Below are 21,858 nucleotides of genomic sequence, written 5' to 3' on the forward strand. Positions count from 1 at the left end.
TTAGTGTATATTTCGTTTTATCTAATGGGACTTAAAGAAAACCCTGGATAAATTTTTAATCCTGCTGTACATGGCTCATTAATAATGAAATAACTATCTTTCTTCTCTTAGTCTAAAATAATGATGAAATATGCACCATTCCATTCAATATATTTCCTTCACTATCCTCTTGTATATTAGATAACGCATCGTGTTATTAATTTTATTGATGGAATTTCAGTTGCGCCTATCACAACTTTTAGCCAGTTGTGCTATGTATTCTTTAATTTCTTAGTTCTAATAAAGACGCTTATCAGTCCCACTCCGACTTTACGATTTGTTTCAAAATATTATTAAATCAAAAATTGGTACTAAAATTTCCCTGTATAATTTAGCAGGAAGTACGTATTCTTTGACATTAGGTATCGTACTGACAACACAGAATACTATCTTCTATATTTGAATGATTCTTTGTATCGGGTACTCCCCAAATCATGGCATGTCTCAGAGAAGTATTTGGTATTATTACTCTTTAACAGCATTGTTTAACATCATAGTTCTGTGTTCTTTCTCCCTAATTGAGAAAACATTTTTATTGAGTTGGAGATAACCCAAATAAATCTTCCTCTTCCTTGAATAGTTTTTAGGAATACTTTAGTTTTCCATGTATGTGAATCTCTTCCTCATACAGAAGTAGATTTCCGTCATTTCCTTTTTCAAAAGGAACCTTGGTATACGGATCATACGAGGGAGAATCGAAAAGCCTTTGTGCCTACTGATTTATTGCCAGATTATAAACCATAAGCGAGAAAGAACATATACACAATATTCTCCTTATTTTTTGCCCATTTTTACACATAATCACCACATCTGTTGGGGTACTTGTCGCACCGTATCGCAAGTTTCTCGATGCTCGCTGCGTGAGCGCGACCGACTGATAACGAACCAACGACGCTTCAGTGTTGTTCGTAAACCTCTGTCCTGCAAGAAACTTCTTCAGTGAACCAAAAAAGATGGTAATCACTGGGGACAAAGTTTGAACTGTAAGGAGAATGCCCCATAATCTCCCATCCCACGTCGATCCGTTTCCACTATTTCGTCAACACGCGTAATGTCTGATGTCAGCGACGAACGAGGTCGGCCAATCACTCATTGTTTCGGATTTTTTTTTTCATTTTTTTCGATTTTGCTGCAGCGCTAATTTAATACAGGGTTTCGTCTTCCAGTTCCTTCGAGAAAATTTACAAGGAAAATGGTAAAACTTCTCTTCACTTTGATCATTTTCCCATCCCACCCTTCTTTCCCTTCTTCCCTTTTCAAATTCGATTAGGAAACAATATTGTGCAATAGTTTCTCAATTTTCGTAAACGACTTTGAAAAAAAAAAAAAAATCAAAATACGAACACATTCCAACAACAATTTTTTCTTTCCTTTGAATATGTTTGTTTTATTATTTTTTTTCGATTTTTCTTTCTTTCCTTCCCTCTTCTTCCTCTCTAAAAAAAAGTACAATATGAGAGTTCGTTTATGCTGGAGTTTTTTGTCTCATTTTTTAATTCTCTATTAAGAAGGGCCAGAATAAAAATAAACTTTTTCGCTCCTATTTTTTCCTAATCGAATTTAGAAAGATGTCCTTCTTGATATGAGTGAAATAAATGTGTCGTGCAAGAACAAAAGGAAATGAAATGTTAAAGTTTTACGGTTGTGCCGGCTAGGCTAAAGGAGACGGTGATGATGAGAAATGAAGGAGAGGGTGGAATGAAGAAAGTAGGTGGAAACGGGAGAACCCAGAGAATATCCATGCACACGGTGTTTGTCCACCAACAAGTTAACTTGGTGCGAGCTGAGAAAGATAAAAAAAATTATATTTGGGGACGATTTTCCTCCTTCCTTCACCAAAAGAGAGTGGGATGAAACGAGGGTACCCTGAGATACGATGCTCTCTTTTCAATTTCGGAAAGGTTAGGAAATAAATCGAATTTATCTCTTTATAACAATTGCAACTCCTAACCTTGTTCTTCCCACATTTCTTTTCCCTAGAAGGACGAAAAAAGCGGGAAGAAAAACTGATTGTTGAAATATTTTTCTCTCATAAAAATAAGAACAGAGGCTGAATGAGATATAGCCTAATATTGATTGTTAGAAAATTCACATTTTCCTTAATTTTGGTATTGATATTCCTCTTGGCTATACCAATATATCAATTATTACAGTGATAGATGGCTTCATAATCTTCGATATGGGCAGATCTTTCGCTTGTTTGAAATTTGTATAGGCAAGAAACAGGAGATTCTTGAAAATTTTCACACAACTAATAAAGTCAGTTTTATTATCATTATACAAACCTGCACTTTACGCTCAATCACGAAGATCCTACAAATTGATTTACGTGAACAATTTTTTTATAGTTCTACGAATATAAGTTCGTTCTTTACATAAATCATTCATTAACTATATACTCTCTACTGTAACTTAGTTTATTACCATTAGTAAATTATGAGCTGCTTACATCACTAGAAACATTAAATTTTAGTGTATAACTTTTTTTTTTTTAAATTATTATTGTTTGATTTAAGCAATATTTTGAAAAATGTGGAAAATGAGGTCAAGATTAGTGGTCAGCCTTAAAAAATAAGTGCAGGTTTTTTACAGATGAGAAAAGTCAGGGAAATCACAATTTGGTCAGGAAAGTCAGGGAAGCATATATGTGGTCAGCAAAAATAAACAAATACATTTTGTGAGTAAAAAAACTGAATATAGGTTATAGTAGGCTACTACTATGTACAAAATGCATATTTAGAATATAATATTTTTAAAATTTTAGAATAGCATATTTAAAATTTTAGGTGTTATTAAATTCGTATATGCTAACGAAAGCGCACGATAATGAAGTAGAGCATCTTTATGAAGCTGTTGAAATGTTATGAGAGACGCAAAAGGAGAAGAAAATCTTACTTTGTAGGAGATCACAATGCGATTGTAGAAGGAGCAGAAGAAAAATAGTAGGAAAATGTGGACTACGAAAGCGCAACAAAAGAGAGAGAGAGAAAGAGAGAAAGACTGAATTTTGCACGAACAAGTTAGTGCTAGCAAATACTTCGTTCAAGAAACATAAGCGTAAGATTTCAGAAGATTTATAGAGGTACTAAATAGATTATATACTCGTTAAGGGAAGATGCAAAAACCAAATTGAGAATTACCTAGAAGCGGACGTGAACACTGACCGCAATTTAATCTTTATGAAGAGTGAGTTGAAATTTAAGAAGATAGTCAAAAAAGAAGAAAAATGGAAGACAGGAAGTTCAGGACAGATTGTATTAATTAGCAACATACATGAAGAAGATGAGGTGTCTACAAATTTTCAGACCAGCGGGATAATGGCAATACCTAAAACAGTAGGTTCTGATAAATTCGAGAACCACAAAACGAAAAATTTGCTTACGCAAGCTTCAAAATTCTTGAGAAAGATAATCTATATAAGATTGGAATCCAAGATAGAAGAAATACTAACAGATGATCAATTTGGACTTAGAAAGAAAACAGGAGGGAAGCAATGCTTGCATTGAGAGGATTGCTAGAAGAAAGATTTCGAGTGAGAAAATCAATTTACGTAGCATTTATAAACCTGGAAAAAGCATTTGATAATGTAGAATGGAACAAAATGTTTAAAATTCTGAATGAAGCAGGAATAATCTATAAGGAGTGAAGAAAAATGTATAATCTGTACAAAGAACAGAAGGCAACAATTGAGGTAGAAGGAGAGAGAGAGAGGGGAAGCAGCAATTCAGAAAGGGGACGCATATTCTTATAGATCACGAAGCAGGTGGAATTAAAACAATGTAGAAGATAAAGGAGAGGTGCGGTCGGCTATAAGGGGAGGAGGAGGCCAACAGAAAAAAGAAAAATAAAGAGAAAATGTGTGTTAAAGCCAAGGAAAATCGGGGTAAATAAAACTTAAGATATCTGTAGAAACCCTGAAATAATAATGCAGATTGATCAAAGATGGCCATTTTCCAATCGAGGCCCACGCGAATTTAAGCCTATTACACTCCATGGGTCTCGCTCTCACTAATTTAATTGAGCTTCAATATTTAGACAGACTCGAAATCGATCGAGCTTGGGGTCGCTATTCTCAATCAGGTTCGCGCTCATTAATCTCATAAGATTTAAGCTTACTATCTTCAATGGAGCTTGTGTTAGCTCTCAATAACTTCATTGGTGCCCATGCCCGTTATCCGCTTACAGGGCTAGGTATCTGCTTACACTAACTTTAGATCTCAGTTATTGAGCTTGAAGCTGATTGAGCGTGAGAGCCGTACTTGCGAATTTCAGCATTTCTGGCATTGATAAATATGCTGAATATCATTCCTGTCCTTTGGTTTAAGGGAGGAGGCAGGAAATTCCATCTGTTGTGAAATATAAAACAGAATAAATCCTCGGACCTGCCTCCCTTTGTACCAAATGAAAAGATAATAACCTCATCCTCTAGGTCTTGTAATGGTAGATGAAAAACGTTATCATAAGGATAAACTTTTTAAGGAGATCATACAAGGAATGCAAATAGCTAACACATTCAGGCCCAGGCCTGGATGAGTAAAGTTTACCTGAGGATCAAAACACAGTTCACTCTGGGCATTTCAGTACGTAACAATAAAGGCGCGGAAAGTGTAACAATGAAGGGCTGCCACCTGTTGAAATGTTCATGACTGAAGTCAATATTTCCTTTCCTAGGGACCACAGCTTCCAATTGAACCATTTAGTCAAATGAAAACTATGACTCTAGCACAGTGTTTCCCAACCGGTGTGCCGCGGCACAGTAGTGCCGCGAATGGGTCGCTGGTGTACGGCAAGGAAATCGAAACAAAATTATTAATTATATAGCAATCAAATTGCAAGACAGAGAAAAAGGTATATTTGTATTTCATATTACTACAATGAATCTAAAATTCAAAGCTTCATACTGTGTTACTTTTCTGTAGAACATTTTTAATTTTCTGTAGAACATGTTTCTGCACATTTCTAATTTTGAAAAAAAGTATTTGTTATCATTGTTATGACCATTATTGCATCTTTATTGTTGCAGACTATTTCCTAACTTGAAATTTTAAAATATTATTGAATGCTTCCGGCAAAGTAAACATGCATACGAATTAACTACATTTGTGTTTTAAAAGTAAAAAAGATTTGTTTGTTCGTTCGTTATTTATTGATCCTCCTTCTTAATGAAAGGTTGGATACAGTTTTCGAAAAAGAAAGTGTATTTTTAACAACTTGAGTCCTATATCTGATTGCAATTGTTTTCTATTTTTAAATTAAAATGAAAAATAAGCATAATGATTTACCACGGGTAAAAATCAGTGATCGAACCTTCTTCTCTGTGAGAAGGATATCAGTAATCAGAAAAAAAATACTACAGTATTTTATATTTTCAAATAATAATAATAATAATAATAATAATAATAATAATAATAATAATAATAATAATAATAATAATAATATGTGCCGCGAGAATTCAAGTTACCCTGAAGTGTGCCACAAGTTGAAAAAGGTTGGAAAACGCTGCTCTAGCAGATATACAGGCCTTAGAAGACAACCAATATGTGTGAGGAAAATAGATACACGTGGTCCACCTGTGAAACCTTACTGTGAATCAAATAGATACACAGGGGCTGAACGTGTTAAGCAATAACCTGAACATGTGTTAAGGATCTTCACAACGTTTTCTATTTCTCTCATTTTCTTTCTTTTCTTTTCTTTTCTTTTCTTTCTTTCTCTTTTTTTGTTTGTTTGTTTATTGGAGTGAAGTCTACGTACCGAAAGAAGCTCCTCTTTACTCGACTTAGGCGTTCATTTGTCCAGATCTTCTCCGAGATGTGGGGGCGCGGTGGCTCAGTGGTAGAGCGTTCACCTCCGGTACTTAGGGTCCCTGGTTCGATCCCAGCTCACACCGTGTGGACTTTGTGGTGGAGAAAGACCGTGCTCGTGGGTTTTTTCGCGGTTCTCCCGTTTCCTTCCACTTTCTTCATCCCACCATTTCATTCATTTCTCATAATCACCGTCTCCTTTAGCCTAACCGGCATAATCGTGGAACGTAAAACTGAAATATTTCATTTCAATTTTTTTCCTCCGAGATCTCTGAACCGTTCTTAATCAAATTTGACATGGTGATTCGAGAGCGCGCGCTGAGTGTCGTAAGGAGTTGTGTGTCCCAATCGGATATACTATTTAGGAATAGTGACCGTAGACTTAACCTTCGAAAAGCATCTGGCGTGCGAATTCTCATTGTAAAGAATGGGAAATAGAATTGTCAGCATTAGAAATAAGATGAAACCCCTTATCGTTTTGTCTGCGAACACAAGTTTTCAAAGCAAATGCTCTTCGCTGGTATGCTAAATTCAACTATTTGCTTGTAATGTTTGTTCACGAAAACAATAAATGTGGAACTTATTATTATCAAAACGTCCCTTGTCCATCCAACAAAAATTTTGGCAAATCGAAAAAACTAATAATTGTTTTAAAAGGTTATTAAATATTGTAAGATTTGGTGTAGAAATTCTTGAAACCATTATTGCCTTATTTTATAAACAAATTCCATTATTCAAGACACAAGTAATGAATAATAAAGGCATTTAATTTGGACAAGAGACATTTTGAAACTAAGAAATGAACAAGGGACGTTTTGAAAGCAAATCTATCGGACAAGAGACAATTTGATACGAAATAATGAAAATCTGGAATTACTTTCTTCTTCTTGATTACTACTCATATCTATGAAAATGAACTGCAATACTCCACAGACGTCTGACAAATAACTTTTCTAAGTGCTTTCAAACTTCAAGCACCATTTTTACTAAGAAATAAGTGGAACAATATGGCTGATATGACCTCAACAATGTAATCACCATCAAATATAAAGTTATCGCACAAATCTTTTGTCAATTATCTCGGTTGAGCCAAAGGTAGCAATCAACTAGTTTGTGAACTTAAATGTCCATTAAATGTTCTAGAAAGCAAGAATTAATGCACTTTTGTGTCAAGTAATTGCTGAGGAAAATCCATGGACAAGAGACAGTTTGAAATAAAACAGCAAGGATCGTGTTCAAGTGGGAATGGACATAGGACGTTTTGCTTCGAAACTTTATTGCTGTAAGGTGTCCGCCATTTTGCAGTGGACAAGAGACGTTTTGAATAAGAGTGTATATTTCAAATCCATTTTTGTCTGCGTTCTGGGACGTTTTGACCAGAAATAAAAGTGCAAAGATGTAAATAATTATTCGATGATTCCGTGTATATTGATATCTTGATTTTTCAAAAAAGTGGACAAGAGACGTTTTGATAATAAGCTCCACAATGCACTAAAAATTTCTACGAATAATCAATAAAGGTCGATCGCTTCGCTCCAAATTTGCAATTATTGTATACCTAGTCAATAATTTAAAGTCAATAAAGAATATCAACATTTTTAGGAACTGCGCCGTACTGTATTTGCAGATTACTATTGAATGTGCTAGGCCAGAAAACTAGGGACGCAACTTGTGACGATGTAATAATTATCGGACATTTATGTTCTGCTTTAAAGAAAAAAGTTCTGAAAACTATTTTATATATCATTTGGAGGTAACAAATGTCAAACTTTTGAAAATTATCATGTTTATTCTTACTCGGTTATTCATAAAAGGTAAGAAAATGATGTGAAGCGTAGTAAAGACCTTAACAAACGATGCTTGATTTATGTTCTCTGTTTATGTGTGGTATAATTAATACTGTAAGTACTGAACTGTTACTCAAACATTCATAAGAAGTTCATGGAGATGGAAAGAATACAACTTTCAAGAACAGTTAGTAAGCAAATTCTGTATGTAAATTTTTCTACTCGCAACCATACGTAGACTGTTGAATTATTAAAAGCTCGATATCAGATTTCCATCAATCCAATAATAATAATAATAATACGAGGAGCATACTGAAAGTCATGAGCAACATGTTTTCACAACCGTGATCTTTAGTTGTAAGTGGAACCAAGTATATCATCTCAATCTACAGACCTTTCTTTCTTTCTTTCCAGATGTTGACGCTCTTTGTTGCTAGTACGAGACCACAGGCAGGATTTCCAAAATAGCGGGCAGCGATGTTTCGTTTCGACAGCGTGCTGTGATTGAATTCCTTGTTAAAGAGAACCAATCTGCTTCTGAAATTCACCGCAGACTGCAGCGTGCCTATGGAGATGTGTGCATGGGTGCCAGCAGTGTTAGGAGGTGGGTGAAACGCAACAAGGTAAGGATTGATAAGCTGATTAGGGGAGATAGGCGTATCACTGTGAATGAAATCGCTGCAAAACTTGGTGTTGGACATAGTGCGGTGCAAGAAATGATCCCCAGCTTAGGTTATCGGAAGATTTGTACCCGTTCGGTCCCACATGTATTAACCGGGGATCACAAACGTCATAGACTAACCATTGCCCAAACCCTTCTCCAGAGATTTCGACAGGAAGATGATGACTTTTTGACGAGTATTGTGACTGGAGATGAAAGCTGGTTCCATCATTATGGACCTGAAAGAAAACGACAGAGTATGAAATGACACCACTTAAATTCGCCACCAAAGAAGAAAGCGAAGGCAGTGCTATCGATAGGGAAAGTTGAGTTGCATTCTGGTTGACTTTCTTGAGCCTGGACAAGCCATAAATTCTGCCCGCTACATCCAGACACTTTTGAAACTCCGTCGTGCCTTACGTGATAAACGTCCTAGAAAGATCATCGTACTTCAATAGGTTAGTGCGCGTTCGCACATTGCACGTGTCATTATGGAGCAGATCAGGAGATTTAGGTGGGAAACACATCCACATCCTCCCTATAGTCCCAACATGGCACCTTTCGACTACTATCTTTTCGGTTTTGGGAGGAACAAATGCGAGGACATCGCTACGAGACACTGGAGGATATTCGGCATCAGTGCGTCAGTGTCTGCTGGCAGCTGGAACGGAATTTTATCGCAAGAACGATGAGGAAAATGTGTGCAGAAGAACGGAGACTATGTGGAAAAGTGAAAGAAAGGTCTGTAGATCGGGATGATATATTTGGTTTCTCTTACAAATAAAGATTACGATTGTGAAAAAAAAAATGTTGCTCACGACTTTCGGTATGACCCTCGTAATAATAATAATAATAATAATAATAATAATAATAATAATAATAATAATAATAATAATAATAATAATAATAATAATCTTCTCGACACACTCAAGTATTGACGGCTTATATTGCTGGCGTTTTCATCTTCTTAACACCATTGCATACGTTCGTACCTTGGGACAAACATATAACGTTTCGACGAATTATTTCACATATAGTGTCTTCTGTAGGAGCGATTTGATAACGCACCATTTACTGTACCAAATATGTAACAAACATTCTATTTTTATATCGGTTGGTATTTTGTGTTATTGTTGTGAATTAAATTGTATGTACCTAGGTAGTAGTTCCTATTAACTTAATGAAATATTATCACGTATATGCACACTAGGGTGGGCCGAAATTTTTTTTTTTCAGATATTCAGGATTGAGTAGTTATCAAAAGTTGTGCATTGGTACGAAATGAAGCCATATCAAATATGTTGATTTTAAAACAATATTTAACCGGGCCCCCGTGTCCCTAAAGTGCTTAATTTTTTGTTCAAATAAAATGATTTTAGGTAATAAGAACATTGTACCAGATAATACTATTAATACATAAAACATGAAATACATGGTTTCAATATACGCAAATAACTATTAAGAGCTTAACTAACTTTCATAACTACCATATTAACACACGAAAAACCTTCATGTTGAGCCCAGCTCAGAACTCTCAAACTTTAAGAGAATATCACTTTTTCGCATCTGGATGCAAAATGCACAACACTGGCTTTCCGAAGGCGGCGCTTACATTGCTGAATTCAAATAAACTAAAAACGATATGGTTGCGAGCCTCTCTTCCTGTATTGTCTTTCCTTCGAATTAAGGATATGATTTTGAATTACAACTCAAAATGCAAAACGATCATTAACCCCATTAAGAAACAAGATACCTCAATTAAGAGCCAAATTAAAAAAAAATTAAGAACGGTGCTCACAAGTTATTTGATATTTTCTCTTGCAAATGCTGCGATAGATTAACCTGTAAGTGTGATAAATCAAATTAAATACCGCCGTGGGAGCTCATATTAGATCAGAGAAATCAGAGACAAATGACGAGTTGTAATGTAGATAAAGCAGAAACCCATAGGCTCAAAAGAAAGCATGACACACAGATCGATTATGATGCTGCTTTACCAAATACAAGAGGGTTACAATCGTTAGCCTCAATCCCGCACTTGGAACATACATAAGTGCTTCCACCCCGAATTCAGAAGATGAAGAGTTCGCATAGAGCTATCGTTTTTAGAATAAAATCTAAAGTAAAACATAAATAAACAATAGTGAACCCTAAACATATGAGTACCGCAAAAGAATTAACAGGTGTCTCGTCGGCTGCTAAAATTGTATCCGCTGTTTTAGAAGATATTAATTTACTGAACAAAACTAACCAAGACAAGGTAGTAGATAAAAACAAAATCCGTAGGAAACTAGCAAAAAAAGAAAAAGAAAGAAAAAAGAAACCTTTTACAGTGTAAAGCTACTAATTTTAAGGGTCTATTTTGATGGCCGAAAATACCAAACTATAATTCTAATTGACAATTGCAGTAAGCAGAGCACTGAAGAATATGCGGATTATATCGACGTGACCGATTGGTCAGAAGTAATAGTAGCGAAACTTCCAATTTTGGCTAACGTATCAACAGAAGAACTAACCGAAATGATTGTGAAAATGAGGATGTTTCACAGTTTTAACGTTCCCCTTCCACACACAGGCTTTGGAGAGGTGTGTAAAGGTAGTAACAGAATCTCCTTCAGAAGTTTGCAGTAGTGTTGCACGAGACGGTTATATTCGAGCAAAACTGGAAGCACGAAAGTATCTACCAAGCTTCGAACATAAATCTCAATATTTTGTTCCAAGATTCAACTAAGGAGTTTTAAGTAAGAGAAGGTGGGTGGGAGGTACTCGCTGTGTAGCCATCTCCACGTGGTGATTTCTGTGCTGGTTTGGTGTTTGTTGGTCAATTTTTCAATCTTACCTTATGTATTTGTGTCCGTACTATTATATCTACTAAACACCAATCAGACGAAGAGCTGCACATCAAATCAGAACATTTAAAGTCCTGGGCTCAAGTTAAAGTATTAGGAATCTTAACGAATTTTCTATACATACTAAAATAATGGTATATATTTAAAAAAATAAATAAAAATAACACTTTTCGGACCCGCAGGTCCTGGTGAAATATTTTTACCTGCCTCTGTTTTGGGGAAGAAACATAACATTATACAACTTTTGCACAGTACGCAAACTTAATTTTCTGAAAACAAATATTTCAATAATATTTTCACTACTCACAACCATATTTTTTCAGCATTAACGTTCTTTCGGGCTCCCGGGGTCCGGTTAAATATCTTTTTATCCGGCTCTGTTTTGGCGAGGAAACGACATTAGAAATTTTGCACGGTACTCAAACTTAACTTGCTAAAAAATATATTTCAATAATATTTTCACTATTTACAACTATCTTTTTTTTTTTTTTTTTTTTTTTTTTGTTAATAAACGTTCTTTAGGGCCCCCGGGGCCCGGTTAAATAACTTTTATTGCGGCTCTGTTTCTGTGAAGAAACATAACATTATACAACTTTTGCATGGTACTGAAACTTAACTTTCTAAAAATATATATTTTAATAATATTTTCATTGGTCGCTACTTCTTTTTTCAAAATTAGCGTTCTTTCGAAATTGAATAAAATAAATAAATAAATAAATAAATAAAAAGAAAAAATGAAATTATGCTTATAAATAAAAAAGCTTGAAGAGCACCGAAATGTGTTAAAACTGAAGATGAACAAATAAAATAAAATAATAATAATAATAATAAAATAATATAAAATAAATACTACAAAAGAAAAATAATGTTATTTTTATTGGTTATAGTGATAATAGAAATAGGCTAAATTATGATATATATGTTTATTGATGTTAATGAATGTATTCAAAATGCCGAGATATTAAAGATATTGTTAGTTTATAATTATTGTTTGGTTACTAGTGTTTTATTGTATTTCAAATACGGGAAGTTTGACTCATACTAATTATTTACACTAAGAAAGTAAGCTTATGATATATTTCAAAAATACAAAGAGCTTGGACAGCTGTGGGGATGGTTGAGGTTGATTAATTTTATTTTTTATTTTATTTTTTTAAAACAACCATAAACGATAAATGTTTGTAGTATCGCTAGTTAGGGAAACTCTACTTCTCAGTCGTGGAAAACAGGAAAATCAATGCCAGAATTCAATGTGAACCCAGCAGTGCTAACGATCGACGAAATACCGTGGAATTGTGGCCTGCACTAGCACAGTTATTACCATATTTAAGGGTAGTTCAGAACGTACTTCTCTTTTGGACGTTGAAATCTAGAAGAAAGGTGGCTTACTGGATCTCACTACTAGCTTGCAATGATTGGCCTACATTGAAGAATTAGAATTTTTCAGTACAGTGAGCAAGCAAAATATATTCAAATGGGCAAATATAGAAGTGGGACCAAGATTATTGTGATGGCATTGAGAAATGATTAACAAAGGAGCGTGATTTGGTGATTAACTAATGATTGTTCCAGTTCTCGTGTAGCAGTGTATACTTTAACAGAGGAGAATATTATGAAATATTGCTTAATTGAATTAGGCGTAGTGGACTATAATTTCACGTTAATCCGTTGGTTTTATTGTTACTCTCAAGAAATGAACTTGAGATTGCCAGTGACTATGAGGATTTATCAGGTGTCAGAACCTCAGAATAAAGCGCGAGTAAACACAATCAGGGTTATGAAGGCATGACTTCAGGATCCCTAGAATGAATTTGAGCACCACCTATAGGAGCTTTATTTTTGCTTAACAGTATTGAAGATCTGTGGCCAAGTTTAGTCTACTTGTCACCAACGGAACTGAATAATGTATTTCACGAAGAATATTTTACAATTTCTCTGGAAATTATTCATAAGTTATGTGCCTCAGTTGCATTTTGTTAAGTTATATCTTTTGGTAATTATGTACACAGAATATATTGAATTACTTGCCAGGAAGTAGTGTAAAACTTCATTCTTCTCTATTCCTTAATTTTTTTCTTTTCTCTCTACAGTTTTCTCTTCCTATCTGATGACACATTTAGCGAAAGTTATTATTGTACATTTCTGCTGTGTGAGATTACTCAAAGAATTACAAGAATGTCTTGACAGTTTGCCTGTTAATGAAGCAAGCCAAATTCTCACTTCATAAGCTAATAGCTAGTTATATAATAGAACATAGAAAAAAAAGACCAGTTGTATTTCATAGAACCACATCGAACTTCTGAAATTTTACTTGTTTTTGCTAATAACTTTTTGAAGTTGGAGGAACAACGAATTCTGATTTCCAAAAATCGGGACATGTTATTAATATGATTTGCACGGAGGAAGTCTTTATTTTAAATGAAAGGTAAAGTAATAATAATAATAATAATAATAATAATAATAATAATAATAATAATAATAATAATAATAATAATAATAATAATAATAATAAAAATCAGCAACGCCATTAGGTTCACTTCGTGATAACACGAATATTACCGACTCGAATATAGCGTCACATGCTAAAAACAATTACGTTATCCATTAATGTAACTATTAATATTAGATATTTATTTCGCTTTGTTTACAGTTCTTTTTCAGCACCAAGAGTATATGAAACTAAACGTACATATTAATGTAGTATCTGAACGTATGCCTCAACCGAATTGAATTCGGAAATACACATACAAAGGCTATACAAGCTTGAGGAATGTGGAATACGAGGAATAGCATTATCTTGGTTTGGTAGCTATTTAAGTAACACAAAACAGACTGTTCAAATCGGAAACTTTCGAAGTGAATGTACAGTAGTACTACACCAGTATGACATGCCACAAGGAACAGTCCTAGGGCCAATTATATTTAAATACATGTTAATGGTTCATTCTTCGTCTAGCAGCATTTGCATGAGTTTGGTGAGAGGAGGGGGATTACAGAAGGAAGATTTCGTCCAAAAGCCTTCCCTCGTTTCCAAGGCACCAAAGACATTCTGTCAGGTCTTTTGCCATCAGAACGACTACACCCCGTTGGGTCTCTCACGGAAGGCGTTCCAGAGGAGATGAGAGTTCTCATAATGAAGACATTAACAGTGGAGTGGCGAGATATCTGCCAGTACTGTGAAGACAAGATAGGCGATGTATACCTCTCTTATCCACTAAACTTCCGCAAGCAGGGCACCGGAGTTGTTCGCAGACATCTGCTCCCAAAAGTAACATACTAGCGATTCGAAAACGCGTCGGGAAGATGCAGCCCTAGGGATGGAGTTGGGATAGCCTGTAACCAGGCACCTGCTTCAGGGGAAGAAGAAGCAAGAAGACGTGCCTTATCCTCAGGATTGGTGGAGGACTGAAGAAAAGAAGATAATATGGATTTTGTAAGAGGAGCGTCCAGGAAGATTGTAAACTTCTCTCGTCAAGATCAGGTAAATCGAGTCCGCCGCACGATGCCCACTGGGAATCATTAATACAATAATTAATCCCAGGTGCAGAAACCTGATGAATATCCTGGCGAAGAAGAGAAGTGATCAAAGGCAAAGGCAGAGCTTTAAATGGAAGAAAGGAAAAATGGAGTAGCCTAGGCTTCCATAATCCGCTGGGAGAGATGCCTGTAGTCATGAGTTATCCGTAAGGGAGCAGTTGAGAAAAGATTCTAGGCCAAGTCGCATGGATTCATCCTATTGTTCCAGAAGATCTATCTCACACCAGGATGGAGAACTACGAAGGAAATATAATAGTCTAGGTATAGCTAATGAGGCCCGTAGGAGATAGAAAGCTGAGTGGGCAGGTATCTTAGATAGGTGAGTGAAAAAGAAATCTGATTTAGATATTTTGTGCAGTAACAAAATGCGTCGAGTGTCAGTGTATAACGCTGCACCTAAAAGAGAGGCTCTGTCGGATGATATAAGTTGAATTTCAGGTGCGACTTCGATGAAAAGGGAGTATTATAAGTTGAATTATAATTGTTGTAATCGTAAAAAGAGAAAAATAGTAAATTGCTGGTTTCCTGTAGTGCCGACTGTTAATCATCTTATCAATCTCTGTTCAGGAAATAAATACACATACACACAAAAGTCTTCACATTCAAGTTATTCTTGTATCTAGGAAATAACGCACACAGTATGCGGACATCGTTGACTCAGAGAAACAAAGCTGTCTCACAGAGTTGCGAGTAACATGGAAGAAAACAGGTAAGAGTAAACGAGATATAAGCCAGGAAGATAAAAGTAATATTGGTGAAGAAAGAAATTACCTAGTTAACATTATACCTCGATTCGCTGTGTGAAATTTAGTGATTCTTGTTTTTTACTAAATTACGGTATAAATTGATTTGTTTTTGACTCAATTACGGTTTAAGTGCAAGGTCTGCCTCATATTCTGTTACTATTATCATGTATTCAACATTAATACTTTTTTTCGTACTTTCGTACTCCATAGCATTACTAAAAACCACAATACTAGTTTGGAAATATCAGCAGATATAATACATACATCGTTTGATTTAAATACTGCTCATTCTACCGTTTGGATTACGTTCAACTAAGATAAAAGACTAACGCAACCACTTATAATTGCTAGTCTGTATTATAATTTCGGAAATGCATCATTGCCTTCATCAGACACATTATCTAAAATTTTACCTAATATGTCTGACGATGGAGATGGTATATTGCCTAAACTTTTACACTGATTAGTAATTGTAAAGGGTTGCTTTGGTCAGGTTTTATGTCTGATATAAATGTTAATTTTAGTTGTGTATGCTTAAAAATTTAACATATATACTTTCTGAAGAATCTTACAGCATGTGTAGTCATATATCCCAAAAAGTAACATAAATCAATATATAATACCAGAGCAGTCAAAAAGTTCCCGGAATTTTGTTGCAGCTCTTTATTGGTACAATATAAGTATGCATTTATTTAATCGCTTTCAAAGTGGGTATCTTCGGAACACACACACATTTGCTCCACTTCTCCTGCTGTTGCTGGAAACATAGACGACATGCCTCTTTTAATATCTTCCAAGGTTCAGTCATGACATTGATTTTGATAGTCTTTTACGATGGCGAAATGAGTATCTTTGAGGACAATATTTCCTTAAGGGGGCAGACTACTAAATATTTTTGAAAAGCTAACAAAGTTTCTTTTGCTCGTTTTTCGTAAGTGAAAAGAGATACTGAAATGTAACTTACCACAATAATAGATAATTGTATTCTACATCCGAAAATACGAATCTGAAGAATTATCAGTGTTGCCATCCATAGAAATTACAGTGTATCCAAAATTTGAATTACCCAAAAATCTAGGTTAAGGCAACGACTAGAAAAATGAACTCAACGGTAGTTGATTACTTGTCATGTTGTCTTGGTTCCTTGTTTACTACTTTTTAAATAATGTTTGTTTTTATTTTGTAATAACTTATTTATTTTGTAATAACTTCTGTAAGTTATTACAAAATAAAAACAAACATGTATAACTTAACTTATTTATTTTGAAATGTAATAACTTATTTATTTTGTAATAACTTCTGTAAGTTATTACAAAATAAAAACAAACATTATTTAAAAAGTAGTAAACAAGAAACCAAGACAACATGACAAGTAATCAACTACCGTTGAGTTCATTTTTCTAGTCGTTGCCTTAACCTAGATTTTTGGGTAATTCAAATTTTGGATACACTGTAATTTCTATGGATGGCAACACTGATAATTCTTCAGATTCGTATTTTCGGATGTAGAATACAATTATCTATTATTGTGGTAAGTTACATTTCATTATCTCTTTTCACTTACGAAAAACGAGCAAAAGAAACTTTGTTAGCTTTTCAAAAATATTTAGTAGTCTGCCCCCTTAAAGCATTGTCAGCCAGTAACCTGTTTTTAAGGCTACCGAAATTTCTGAAGCATATTTCTTCAATTTGCAGATGAACTTGATGTTTGCGCTTTGCTCTATCTTCGACAATGTGCCAACTGATTACCACACACTACTCCGTTCAGCTATACTATTCGTGCACTGCCTGTTATGACCTGTTCACATATGTCAAATTCAAAATTAGGCAATTTAAGAACTGTACTGTTCTTAAATTCGTTGTGATTGAATCATAAATGTCAAAACTAACGACATCCCGGTAACTTTTTGACTGCCGTAGTATGTGCTACATATTGACCATCTAGCTTGGCGAAAGCGTCGTGATCGACCTCAAGGCCACATGAATACATAGAAACATATAGTTTAAATAAAGGAGTGAAACATAAAAATATTAAAGCAGGGGCTCTACCTAGGATCACTTCTGATTACACGAATTTTATCATATCGAACATAGTTTATTATTACTTTTATTATGTTATAATTATTCCATAGTGAAATTTTGGTTATAGCCTGATACAACATTATTATTATTTCAGTAAGAAATGACAGAATGCGTTGGAAGGATAAAATCCAGCTTCATCATTAAGTGCCACTCTTTGCCGCTACCTTTGCATCAGAAACTAGTTACAACATTTATTTTATTTGCGCCTATTGTAAGTATACACTGTACGTTGTCTTAAATCAGAGGGGGAAAAAAGTTTATCTATTATAAAAATAAATGGTAATCACTATCATTGAGTATGGAAATTAGTAATTTCCTTCAATCTTCTCATTTTTCTCTTTATTTATTTATTTATTTATTTATTTATTTATTGAAGTTTATCGTGATGTTGCGCCACCCGAAGATCCAGGGTCAGAGCTTGGAAGTAGTCTACTGGTAGGAAGCTTTCAGTGGCCTTTGCTTGAAAACTCTGCTTTTATCGTTAGCGTTTGAAGCAAGATGAAATGGTTATATTCTCTCTATCACTTTCTCAATTCGTCAACTGGTCACTTGGTCGTTGGAAGAAAGCGATTTATGACAATTAAACAACTAATAATAATAGTATTTGATTAATGAGAAGCTCTTTAATGTATTGTTTGGATCTGCAGTGACTTAATGATTTTTTTATTAGAGTTGTCAATAGTTATAATAGAATACTTAAATAATAGCTTATATTACATCAACATAAGAAATTACCAGACCTCGGCATCGGTTACATACACGATAACATTATAAAGATTCTAACATGTACAACGGTGTTCTTTATTTCACAGCTAGTTCCCACTTTTTATGTGAGGTGTAGTGATATATTGTAACCGCCAGAATGATCATTTAAGTATTGGTCTTTGTATCAAATTATGTTTAATAAATAATTCACTCTTTCCAATATAGTAGCTAATTGAAAGTTAGGTACGGCACGCCATGACACAGGAGATTTCACACAGATGTCTAGGTACACATTTTTTTACAAAGGACATGGAATTCTACACAGATCTTTAAAGTATATTTATCTAAACTCTTTACAGGCGGTACTGTATCCCAACTAGTTAATTATAGCGTCGGTGCCAAGAATGAAATGGGCAAGGGTGGCTCTATAATGTACTTACAAAGTCACGTTCCTTCTCAAGCAATACGAACAAAAATATATTTAAAAAAAATACGCAAACAATTATGGACATTTATTCTTGTATACGAATTAGGAAGGATGGAACAAAATTTTAGTTATTTTAATATGGAATCTACAACCCTACTGATGTTCATGAGAGATGCGGCAACATAGGGTAAGGCGCAATGCTTGTTGTTACCTTATGTTCACGTGTTTTGCCTTGGCTCTTTCTAGCTTACGCTACTTTCATAGAACGGCCTTTTAAATGCCTGACTTTACATACTGTGTAGAAATGGACAGAAACTTTTCTATCTCCTTGAAGCACCAAGGAAGGGAGGATAGGGCGGAATTTCAATCTAAGCTCTATCGCTCTCTGCTTGGATGAAAGGAAGGGACTCAGAGAAATTTGTTCTGTTTCTCGCGGGGGAAAGAATAACTCATTGTTTCAACGGTGAAAAGGAAAGCACTCCGTAGTAGGTTTTCGGTGAAGAATTGCTTCCTTACGACGCTCAAATATAAATTATTATGAAAAAATCCTTAATGCACTTTGCGCAAGGACTTCGAAATTTAATAACACCTTTATGTATATGCAATTATTTTATTTTTATTTATTTACTTATTTGTAAGACTTTTAAGAAAGAAAAGAATATTCTTGAGATGTTACTGTAAAAGCATGCATGCAAAGCTGCAGGCAGATATGTAAGTGTTAATCTTGTAATAGAAATAAGTAGCTATAAAATACTAATAAGTAGAAAAATTTCGAAAAATAAATTTTCCAACTTAACAAATTAATAATCTCCATACACATGAATTTCTATTGTTTTTACTAATCTGAATATTAGAATTATCATCGACTAACAGAATACCCGTTCTTCGCATGAGGAGAATACTTTCATTTTGGACATAAAGGGTTGAATTTGGATTTAAACGGCATCGGAAGTGTCACTGTTCATCTCAGCGACCCCGAAAACTGAAGATTCGACACTAATATCGGTCATTTTCGATCATTTTTAAATATCTGCCCCCTCCCCTACGTTGCACCATCAAAGTGAAACGATGAAAAACATCCCAGGCCGGAACTTCATCTATGTTGAAAATTTGATCGAGATGGGTCAGGTGCTTCAAGAGGTACGACGTTATAAACATAGTGACTTTCATTTTTATGTGCTGTATGTAAATTTGTGTCAATTATCACGTGATGCAGGTTTAAGGTGGGGACAACTCTAGGAAGTTCATTAAATTCAGTTTCTGATAAACCTGTGGAACTTCATGTATATTTTGGCGTTTCTCGTAGATATATTGTTAACAAACGCGTCTTCAGCTTGGGATTCCGGAGTTGAGTTCTCGGTAGGAACATGTCATGCTCTACTTTAAAAATTGTATGTCTGTTTCTAGATGCTGAAAATGAATGGTCGAACGAATTACTCATTTATTTCAGAAACGATGGAAACCCGTGATGAATTTCGATGCATCATTAAAGTATTATCGTGTCCCTATTGTAATAGAAAGAGGTCAGAGATTTTAGGGGGAAAAATGAAAATAGATAGACACAGTAAGGGGTGATATTCAGAGTGTTTATACCATTAGTGAGAGAGTGTAATAAAAACAGGTTAGAGATTTTAAGAAAAGAAAAGGAAAATGTATATGGACATAGAATGCGAGAAACAAAGTAACAATGCATGTACGTTACATTTTTTGTGCTTAAGTGTAATTAAGAGAAAAAAATCTTGAAACTGTTATCATAATGAAGGTGATATAGTTAATAGTTTTTTAACGAGATTTCAAAAATGAGCTGTTGAAAAAGTAGAAGAAAAAGAACTGGTGATACGTATGCGAATGGAACTTTTAAAACTGGAATTTACTAATGGCAGTAATCACGTAGTTTAGTGAAAATTTTATATAAAACTAGGGGACTTGGAATGTGGAGGGATCACTTGGGCATAGAGACTGCTAACAGGCACCTCTGTTAAGTTTATGTGATGGACGTCCACACACAGAATTGCTTCATACTTAGATAAACGAAAAAAAAAAAAAAAAAAAAAAAAAAAATACATCGTGAAATAGACAATCAGAACTTTTTATCTTTAGTCAGTCTATTAACTAGGAATGTTTCGTTTGCAATAACAAGCAAACAACTACCATAAGCGTTTCTGGCAAAAGCGTTTATTTTAATAGTGTTTTGTTCAGGAAAAACCTCAATTCAAAACATTGACTGCTAATACACAATGAAAAGTATAATAGTCACAACCTACCCTTCAGCTACCAGTTCCATTTTCTTTACGTCGTCACAAACGTTCAGAAAATAAATAAATAAAATAAAATAAAATAAAATAAAATAAAATAAAAACACACACACACATATATTACGGAAACAATTCTGTTGATGAACTTCTAACCATAACGGCGTTGAAAACACAATGGGTACGTAGTAATGTTTACTTACTAACTAATCTTTCACGTCGGAAGCGTTAACCGGAAAACCCCAAAATTAGCAAGACTTGCACTTTCTCCACGCTTGACCACTTGTAAACAGCCCTAGCTCGAATTCCATACACCAAACTGCTATGAGCTCGGAAATATATATTTCAAAATCATAATTCTTTGTACACAGAACACGTCTTCTTCTTCTACTGCCACTATTACTACTACTACTACTACTACTACTACTACTACTGCTGCTGTGCTGCTACAACCACCACCAATAATAATAATAATAATAATAATAATAATAATAATAATAATAATAATAATAATAATAATAATAATAATAATAATAATACACTTTCCCCTTTTATGCTCCCTTCAGATTGGATTAATTTATTAACCCCTACTTTCTTAGCAACAAAAGTCACCTTACTAAACCTTTAGTCTTTACTACGGATAGACAGGCACCTTGAATAATGTCAACAAGCTATTAAAATCTTTAGTTGTCTTAAGGATGAATAACTGCTTCTTTCTTTCTGCGTTCTTTTATTGCAGGCTCTAATACTTATTACCCTTTTGAAAAAAAAAAAAAAAAATCTCTAAAGCGCTGGGTCCACAAGGAGTAGAATTGACGATTAGATTCGAGTTTATAAAAGTATAACAGGCAATTCCTTATACCTCCTTTGTATCATTAATCTATTCCTTTGATATTCCTGTCATTCAAACCAATCAAGTAAACATAGATTGTTCTTCTGCCAATGGCTCAAAATTTTGTTTACCATTGC

General features: G+C 34.5%; 1 protein-coding gene across 2 annotated transcripts in view; it reads left to right on the top strand.

Moving 5' to 3' along the window:
• The window catches only part of LOC145695102 (heat shock protein 68-like), a 124,869-nt gene that overhangs the window by 19,292 nt on the left and 83,719 nt on the right, over window positions 1-21,858 (top strand). The window contains exons 2-3 of one of the 2 annotated variants that reach the window (XR_014133111.1): window positions 13,231-13,565; window positions 17,600-17,716. The exons of the other annotated variant lie outside the window; for it this stretch is intronic. The gene's annotated coding sequence lies outside the window, so the exon portion shown is untranslated. The remainder of the gene's footprint in view (window positions 1-13,230; window positions 13,566-17,599; window positions 17,717-21,858) is intronic. 2 annotated transcript variants of the gene reach the window in all.

Source organism: Thermobia domestica, chromosome 9, assembly GCF_964235325.1.
Source record: "Thermobia domestica chromosome 9, izTheDome1.hap1.1, whole genome shotgun sequence".
Lineage (NCBI taxonomy): Eukaryota > Metazoa > Arthropoda > Insecta > Zygentoma > Lepismatidae > Thermobia > Thermobia domestica.